Source organism: Camellia sinensis, chromosome 13, assembly GCF_055761805.1.
Source record: "Camellia sinensis isolate YWXY chromosome 13, ASM5576180v1, whole genome shotgun sequence".
Lineage (NCBI taxonomy): Eukaryota > Viridiplantae > Streptophyta > Magnoliopsida > Ericales > Theaceae > Camellia > Camellia sinensis.
In genome coordinates, this window is record NC_138973.1 from 121812062 (window position 1) to 121822256 (window position 10195).

Consider the following 10195-nt stretch of genomic DNA (forward strand, 5'->3'; position numbering starts at 1 on the left):
AGTGGAAGTGGGAGCATATCACTATGGACTTCGTTGTAGGTCTTCCGAGGACTCAACGGGGTAGTGATGCTATTTGGGTGGCTGTAGACCGGTTGACTAAGTCGGCGCACTTTATTCCTATGCGCGTGAGAGATTCGGTGGATCATCTTGCCGATTTGTATGTTCGGGACGTAGTGAGATTGCACGGGGTCCCAGTGACGATTGTCTCAGATAGAGACCCTCGTTTTACTGCTAGGTTGTGGCAGAGTTTGCAGAGTGCCTTGGGCACTAAGTTGACCTTTAGTACGGCTTATCATCCTCAGACTGACGGGCAGTCCGAGCGTACTATTCAGATCCTCGAGGATATGCTTCGGGGTTGTGTCCTGGACTTCAGTGGGACGTGGGAGAGGCACTTACCCTTGGTAGAGTTTGCCTACAACAACAGTTTTCAGTCTAGCATCGGTATGGCACCGTTTGAGGCCTTGTATGGCCGACCGTGTAGGTCTCCAGTTTGTTGGGCCGAGGTGGGTGATGCACCTTTGTTGGGTCCGGAGTTGGTTAGGGAGACGACGGAAAAAGTTGAGCTTATCCGTAGGAGGCTTGTTACAGCCCAGAGTCGACAAAAGAGTTATGCCGACCGTAGGAGGAGACCTTTGGCGTTTGAGGTAGGTGATCATGTCTTTCTGAAGATATCACCTAGGCGAGGTTTGATGAGATTTGGGAAGAGTGGGAAGTTATCCCCTCGGTTTATTGGTCCTTTTGAGATCCTTGAGAGGATTGGTGAGGTTGCTTATCGGTTAGCCTTACCGCCGCAGTTGTCCGGAGTGCATGACGTGTTTCATGTGAGTATGCTTCGGAAGTATGAGCCAGATCCATCACATGTGCTGGATTGGAGCGATTTAGAGGTAGATGAGGATCCCTCGTATGAGGAGAGACCGGTTCGGGTCTTGGATAGGCGGGACCAGGTCCTGCGTAGCAAGACCATTCCTTTGGTGAAAGTCTTGTGGAAACATCACGGAGTGGAGGAAGCCACTTGGGAACGTGAGTTGGAAGTCCGTGAGAAATATCCGGACTTGTTTATTGATATGTAATCTTGTATTTGAATTTTACATTTTGTTGAACTTAAGAGCTTTTATATATGTCTTAAGTTGTGAAACATTGAGAATGTTTTGATTATTGGTAGTATGTTTTGGAACTTGCCTCATATGGAAGTTGAATGTAACATTATATCTGTTGAACATATTGTTGAAATTGGAAGGATAGTGCATAATGTTGATGCATGTTGAAAGTACATATGTTGTTTACATATTGTGATATGTCTCTTGTTTAAGGGATGGGATGACCGGTAATGGGTCGAATTGTTGAATGTTAAAATATAACATTGTTTAAAATGGAGGAAAACTTGTTTTTGAAAACTGGTGCTTAATTTCGGGGACGAAATTCTTTAAGGGGGGGAGGTTATAGCGATCTCGGGTTTACCCTTGTTGTATAGTGATCCAGACTTGTGTCTGTTAGGGGTGCAACTCGGGCGGGTTCGGTCGGGTTGGGGGTCTGCCCAAGCCCGACCCGAATTGCCCGAGGCAATGCCCAAGCCCGCCCAAGCCCGACCATGAACCCGAGCATTGCTGCCCAAGCCCGGCCCAAGCTTTGCCCGAATTGCCCAGATTGCCCGAATTGCCCGAATTGCCCAGATTGCCCGAATTGCCCGAGTCCAGAAACCTGTAGGTAGATCTAAGGGTAGACATAAAAGATACTAATCTAATGGTAGAAGATTAACCAAAAAAAAATAAAAAATAAAAATTAAGACAAACTCTTTTACTTAATAGAAGACTAACCAAAAAAAAAATAAAAAATAAAAATTAAGACTAACTCTTTTACTTAATTTATATATATTATATAATTTATTAAATTATATATTATATATTATATTAAATTCAATTCGGGTTCGGGTTGCTCGGGTTGGCCATTGGTTCTGCCCAAGCCCGGCCCAAATTGCAATTCGGGCATCAAAAATCTGCCCAAGCCCGTCCAGATTACAAGATATAGATGCCCAAGCCCTAAAAAAACTCGGGCTGGGCTCGGGTTGCTCGGGTTGAGCCCGCCCGAGTTGCACCCCTAGTGTCTGTAGATGTTGGTAGTTGACTATTATCTTGTTTGCATCCTCTTTACTTCATATTTGAGTTATGGGATGTGTTGGGTAGGTTTGTTTCAGGTTGGTTGAGTTTAGAAACCAAAACTAGTTGCCCAGATTTTTTGGCCTGTACGCTCGAGCGGAGATGTTGGCGCTCGAGCGGGGAATACACCCATCCAGTATTTGTTGTGCAGTGTTGTACGCTCGAGCGTAGGGTTGGGAGCTCGAGCGGAGGTCTGGTTCTGCAAAAGTGCTGAGCGAGTGCATTCTGCGCTCGAGCGGGAGGTTGGCCGCTCGAGCGTAAGTCTGTGAGTGGCCGCTCGAGCGGGGTGTTTTACGCTCGAGCGGGAGACTGGGTTAAAGTCCCGAATTTGTGCCTTTTCAAATCACTTTTTGCTTTCTCTTCTCTCTCTTACTTTTCCAAAAAGCCATTTTCAGAGCTTCTCACTCTAAATCGGCCCTTCTCTCTTAGATTTGATCTAGTAAGGATCGTTTACTCACCTTTTGTCTTCACAAAAGTTGTGTTGATCGTCGAGAGCTTCCTTTTGATCAGAAAATTTCGAGGTTTGGAGCATTTTGGTTTTGATCTTCATCTCCTTTGAGGCTCCGGGTTTGAGGTAGGGATAACCTACTCCTCTCTATGGGTTTTGTCTTTAAATTTTGGTATTTTGAGATGTTGGGCTTGGTTGGGTAATTTTGTAAAAGTTTGGGGCTTTTGTGTAATTTTACAAAAGTCGGGGTTTTATTCATAATAAACCTAGATGCATGTTTGGCATAGAAAAATGGAATGATTGTTGAATCATTGATGAAAATGGAACCTAAGGGTTGAAATGTTAATTATGGGAATTGACCTAATTACATTGTTTAATTAATTGGGATAATTAATTGAGAAGAATGAGGAATGAAATGTTGATTGGATATCCATTGTGCGTTTATTTTCTGTTTAGAAATAACTGCTTTGGGCTATCGGTGGAGGATAGTCGTGATTGTTGTAGACAATGCTTGATGATTAGGTAAACTGAAACTAATCAATGAAATGTGTCATGGAACTTGACGGTTAATTGAATACATTAATTGTATGTATTGTGTGATTGTATATAGAACCAATGTGTTTATATACGTTGTGTGTAGAGGAGGAGATAGGGGATGTACTCCGCGGTTTAGGGGAAGATAGGGGATGTACCTCTAAACCGGATAGGTATTGGGAGGAGATAGGGGATGAACTCCGTAGACAGAGCTCATATGCTTGTCTAGAGAAGTGAAGATAGAGCTCATATGCTTATCTTTGTGAAGTGTGGATACAGCTTGTATGCTTATCTGTGGATATTGTTGATATACATATCTGTTGTAGAATGTGGATATAGCTTGTATGCTTATCTGTGGATATTGTTGATATACATATCTGTTCTGAATGTGAGATATAGTTTTTATACATATCTGTGGAAATGATGGTAGGGCTAGCATGCTTATCTGTTGAAAAAGGGAAAATGAAAAGTAAATGGGACTTGTAAGTCGTTGACATAAATATGTAATTTATGTGATTGTATCAGTGTTGACCAACTATCAATTGCTAATGTTTTAGTCATTGTCCATGGTTGGTTTAGTGTATTTCTACTGGGCTGTGGCTCACCCTATATGGGAATATCATTTTCAGGTACAGAAAGCATGCCACCTCCAAGGATATAGCTTGGAAGGCTAGAGGCGGACATAGTGTAGTTGTTTTACTTTTGATGTATTACATGTAACTTCAAGCCAAGGGCTTAATGTGTAAACGAGTTAGTACTCTTTTGTTGAAACCAAGTGTTAACTTGGAAAGCTGTAAGCCCGTAGGGCATTTTGTTTTGATGTTAACATGTAATACTTATGTAATGAAACTCAATGAAATAAAGGAATATAAATGCTTGTCTTATTTTGAGGGCGTTACAGGTCTACCGAGTAGCAACATTCCGACCGACCTACCCAGAATACATCATGGCCAGACTATCTCCGAGACCGACCTTACTAGAAAAGTTCTACGGACCGGAGTAACTTAACATCTCTTCTGGGCCGAAGTAACTTTACCATTCTTCAACCGGAGTAACTTTCTTACTCTTGGACCGGAGTAACTTTTACATTTCCATTGGGCCTTTTTATCCAGTCCTTCGTACTTTGGGTCATAAAGTCCATCTCTGTAGCTCGGCCCAATTTTTACCAAAAATTACCCTCTCACATATATAAAATAGAAAGGATCAAAGTCCATGGTGTTAACATTAAAAATGTAAAAATTACCTAATGATTAGTTAGTAAGATTGTGCAATTGGCAACCTCGGCTCAAGCAACAGCAGGATCGTAGTGTTGCCCAACATTCTAGAAATGGTTATAAAATTCAGTAAGTCGTCATCACAAGCTATTACAATCAAGTCACCTTCTTCATCTTTATACCTGATGAGATAAGTTCGGGATCCAAGTCCAGCATCTGAGCCACTTTCTGCTGCAACTCTACCAAACCCGATGATGAAGACAACAGAAACATTATTACAATATTATCATATTTAGCCTTTATAATCACGATTTCTGCATCTTTTGTCGCTGTATCGAGTGGCTTTGTGAGAGTAACTATATCCCACGCTTGATTAGAAGACAGATCATAATCCAATTTTTGGATTTGTTTTCTCGTCAAAGGTTCTGTGTAAAACCCAAGTTTTAAATATTATTATTTTATTGGATAGATTAGTAATTAAATTAACTTATATGAGTCATTTATTAATATCAAAGAATTAGTTATGAGATGGCATTATATTTCCTATTACTTAGATGGGTAATTTTGTAACTTTGAGAAATTAGGTTAATAAGCCCACCTATTGTGGCTTTAAGTCTTGCAAAACAAACAAAACAGAGGCTATGAATTGCGCCATAGGCGGCTAGGGTTTGAGAAGGTAAAAGAAAAGAGAAAAGAGGCTTGTGCTGCAGAAAGGGTTTGGAAGAGTTGAAGGTGAAGGCAGCAAGCAAGGGTTTGGAAAAGTTTAAAATTAAAGAAAAGAAACCCAAACCAAGGAAGAGGGAGGATTCATAAGAGTGGTGGTTTTGCTTTATTCATCACTTAGGTAAGATTTATTTTATTGTATTCCTATCTATGATTTTAGTGTTAATATATCAATAGATGATTTTATGGGCATATATGATTAAATAGATATATTGATGTAGTGTATGTTGGGGGTCTCAATTTTGCTCAATTTTAGAGTGTATTTTGCATCCCATTTGGGTGGTTCATATTTTGAGATTGATATGTGATGGATTAAGTTTAATGGTGGTGTATTTTTGGGATACACGTTTAACTACAAGCAATTACAAATTGTTACGTGTATATAAACAACAATAGAATAATATGGGTTGAGAATTTTCGAAACCGTGATGGCTTTGTTTTGATGCTAAATTGGGGGAGTTCTTAATAGGCAATTGGGTTAATTTATTTTATTGTTGTTACAAGAAGAGATGAATGGATGCACATAATAATTGTTTATGCGGTGTAATATTTTATTAGGTTTGTGAGATTGAGGTGGATCTTGGTAAATTGAGATTAGCTTGGAAAATATTATTTTAGCTGTTTGAAGGTAAGTAACCCTCTATCACTGTTGGTTCATTTTCATTCGTATCAAATCGTTTAAAATCATAAATATTTATTTATAACCTTTATGTTCTCTTAAAATAAAATATGGGTCAAGTATTAAACAACATCGAATATTATTACGAAAATTATTCGAATATTTGGTGAAACTATTCTGAAAATTGTACCAAATGTTTATTCCGAAAATATCGAATATTTTTATTTAAAAGTTGTGTATTGTTTGAATTCTGAGCATCACTCTAGTCTGACTATGATTTGGACCCTAGCCAATGGGGGTTATTTATTGGCACAGAAACTAGTTTCTTTTGGGGCTATACCACCGGTCTACGTGTGGTTCTGGGCCTTGTCACGGGCTAAGTGACCGTAGTCACCAAGACTTGGGTTTTGTGAATTGTATCATTGAACCATTTGAATATCGAACCATCAATTTTGAACAAAGAAATTTTATTGAATTACCTCATTGTCTTTTCAATTAAAATGTATTGCTACACTGTTTATTTTCAGCTACGAAACATCTTACAAAATAATTGTTCATTTATTGAATGGTAGCAAAAAATATATTTATTGGTTATCGACTATTTTTTTTGTATACTTGATCCAGCTAACAGTGATGGTTGGTTATTTACTGGGCTGTCTAGCTTACCCTTATTTTATTTTTCAGATTCTGAGGAGTAGAGCTGCGCGGGGTTTTTACTTGTGGGAGTGCCGAGAGTAGGACTATGATTTAAGTACTTGGATTATTATTATTATTTCTTTTATTAGTGGACTTGGTGGACAATTTCATATGATAAGAATTATCTATTTGTATGGTTTTTAGCATTATGATATTTAAGGATTTAATTTGAGTATTTTACATTGTCGGTTATGTGTTGGACTCTTAGCCTTGCATGCTCACTTAATTGAGTGTGCGGCGTTGTCACGGAGCTTGGGGCGTGACATTCTGAGAGCAACTAAATTTTGTTCTCTTTGAAGGTGGCCACTTCTCAATACCATAACCCTTACAGACACGCTTCAATGTAGATTTGCTAACTGCAAAAGGAGAATCCAACTAAATTTATTTCTCCACTACCAGTGTCGGTCTAGTTGAAAATAACTAGCAAGATCACGAGTAACATTATATTTAAATTTCTGCGACTGTAAGCTTGCCGTTGAGTCTACATGCAGCACCATTGAGGCTCATTTCTGAAGCTTGTAGGATATCCTCAGTAGGAATTGCAATTTTAACTCCAGTTTTTTTGTGTTCTCTTTCTAACCTCTTTATTGCTTTTTTTTCCTGTGAACAGGCAACAGCAATGTTGCTTTGTTCTGCACCGACAACATTCGTAATGTTTATGGCATCCATTGATTGTTGATCTAATGAATCCAGCTGCATCATCTGATCATCTCCATTTTGTAAAGGTCCAGGTCTAGGCAGGGGATCTTGTAATCTGGAATACTTGAATAGAATCGAGTTTCTCATTATTCTGAAAAACCAATAATTGCAACAGATAACAATTCAATTGTGGGAATTGTTTCCTGATTAACACATGGCCAAGAGTGACTAACCTTACTGTGCATGCGAGTTGGCCACCTTTGCATAACATAGGGGCTGCCTGCAGATTTAAATGCAGATTGGCTTGCCGCAAATGGAACAATACAGATAAGAGAAACTATTTCCAGTTTGCTACTACCCAAAGCTCAATATTTCTCTACCAAAGAGTCTGTCTAGTTGAAAATAACAAGTGACACTACTATTTTAATCCCTGAGGTGGTATTTGGTTCATTGGAATGAAGTGCAATGGAATGACTCATTCCATCAAAATATTTTTTCTTACGTTTGGTTTACTAAAATAGTGATAAAAAAGGCATTGTAAATGAAATCATTTTTCACTATTTTTAGGGAATGATGGTCATTCCATAAGAAGACTAAAGGAATGATCATTCCATTCTACTTCATTCCAGTGAACCAAACGAAGCATGAGAGGGTAAGCTTTTACCGCCGTGGTGCTCTGCAGCACCCTCAAGGCTCTCTTCTGAAGTTTGTAGGATATGCTCTGAAGGCATTGCAATTCTAACACCAGTTTTTTTGTCTTCTCTATATGGCATCTTCATTGTGCCTTTTTCCTGTGAACAAATAACATCCCCTCCATTCTTTGTGGCATCCATTGATTGTTGATCCAATGAATCCAGTTGCATCATGTCACCTTCATTTTTAAGGGTTCAAACCTAGGCAAAGATCCAGTAGTTGGGGATATTTGAACAGAACTCCCACCATTCTTGTTTATCGTGTTTATATGGTGAGGTGGCCACCTTGGGATACCAAGCTTCCTACAAGCGCGCTTCAATGTAGATATGCTAACTGCGAAAAAAGAATAGAATAATCCATATAAGAGAAACTTGCTACTGCAAAAAGCTCAAATATTTATCCACGAGAAATGTCTGTCTGGTGCCTAGTTGAAAATAGCAAGCAAGATCACAAACAACATCATATTTAAATTACTGAGTGTAAGCTGACCATGGAGGCTATTTGCAACATTGTGGATGCTCATTTCCGAAGCCTGTAGGATATCCTCAATAGGAATTGCATTTCGAACTCCAGTGTTTGTGTTCTCTTTCTAACCTCTTTATTGCGTATTTTTCCTGTGAACAAGTAACAGCAATGTTGCTTTGTTCTGCACCGACAACATTCGTAATGTTTATGGCATCCATTGATTGTTGATGTTGCATCATGTCACCTTCATTTTGTAAGGGTTCAAACCTAGGCAGAGATCCAGTGGGCAGAGATCCTACACTAAATTTTGTTATCTTGGAAGGTGGCCACTTCTTAATACTGTAATCCCTACAGACATGCTTCAATGTAGATTTGCTAACTGCAAAAGGAGAATCCAACTAAATTTATTTCTCTACTACTAGTGTCGGTCTAGTTGAAGATAACTAGCAAGATCACAAGCAACATTATATTTAAATTTCTGAGACTGTAAGCTTACCATGGAGGCTATTTGCAGCATCGTTGTGGCTCATTTCCGAAGCTTATAGGATATCCTCAAGAGGAATTCAATTCTAATTCCAGTTTTTTTGCGTTCTCTTTCTGACCTCTTTATTGTGTATTTTTCCTGTGAACGAGTAACAGCAATGTTGCTTTGTTCTGCACCGACAACATTCGTAATGTTTATGGCATCCATTGATTGTTGATCCGATGAATTCAGTTGCATCATGCCACCTTCCCTTTGTAAGGGTTCAAGCCTAGGCAGAGATCCAGTAGTTGGGGATATCTGAACAGAATTCCCATCATTCTAGTTTATCTGGTTTATATGGTGAGGTGACCACCTTGGGATACCAAGCTTCCTACAAGCGCTTCAATGTAGATATGCTAACTGCAAAAAAAAAAAAAAAAAGAATAGAATAATCCATATAAGAGAAACTACTTTCTGTTTGCTACTGCAAAATGCTCAAATATTTGTCCACAAGAAATGTCTGTCTGGTGTCTAGTTGAAAATAGCAAGCAAGATCACAAACAACATAATATTTAAATCACTGTGAGTGTAAGCTGACCATGGAGGCTCTTCGCAGCATCCCCAATTCTCATTTGTGAAGTTTGTAATATATCCTCCAAAAAAATTTCAATTTTACCACCAGTTTTATTCTGCTTTCTTTTTAGTTTCTTTCTTGTGCCTTTTCCCTGTGAACAAGTACTGTTGCTTCGTTCCGCACTGATGACATTGCTTTCATTGTTTACAGCATCCATTGATTGTTGATCTGATGACTCCAGCTCCATCAAATCTGCTCCATTTTGTAATGGTTCAGGCCTAGTTTGGGATATTTGAACAAAATTAAACTTTTCACCATTGTGAAAATCAATAACTTCAGAAAATTCTTCCCCCAGCTCTTCTCCAGGAGAAAGCTTCAAAGTTTGAACCGTCTGGAAAATCAATAACTTCAACAATTAATTCTTCCCCCAGTTCTTCTCCAGAAGCAAGCTTAAAACTCTGGATTTTTTTCTTCATTGTTCCCAATATCTCCTTCATCAATGAGGTCATTACATTTCCACCAACTTTGTTGCTCACCGGCAAAAAGAACTCTACATAAATGTCATTTCCAGGGTTACTACTCTGCAAGCATACTGAGAAACAACCACAACCACTTAATCCAAACTCTTGAGCATAGTGTGTCATGGGGTATTCTGTTATGCTGAATTGGGTTACATCAGCACAGAATACCAAATTAAGGGACTTAAGTGCCGTCCCAACAACCCCCATCCCTTTATCTCCCACTCAGGATGTTCTTGCAAATTGCATATAAAACGAAGCATATCAAAGAACCCTTGCATTGGACACCAAATCAAGAACAAGGCTTCCATGTTGGTGGATTTTGGTATTATCATTAATACAAGGTTAATATGCTATCACTTAGTATAGAATGATAAACCATAAATAATGCATACATTGCAACTCCAAAAAGCCCTTGCATCTAGGCTCTATTTGATTCATTGATTTGGTGATTAA

At 38.9% G+C, this 10195-nt stretch overlaps 1 long non-coding RNA gene across 1 annotated transcript; it reads right to left on the reverse strand.

Annotated features, from left to right (window-relative positions):
• Positions 1-6866: 6866 nt before the first annotated feature.
• LOC114267617 (uncharacterized) lies at positions 6867-9588 on the reverse strand. The gene is made up of 4 exons (XR_014349516.1): positions 9246-9588; positions 8314-9067; positions 7691-8052; positions 6867-7306 (listed from the first exon to the last, which is right to left on the reverse strand). It is a non-coding gene; the product is annotated as an uncharacterized LOC114267617 (long non-coding RNA).
• Positions 9589-10195: the final 607 nt, after the last annotated feature.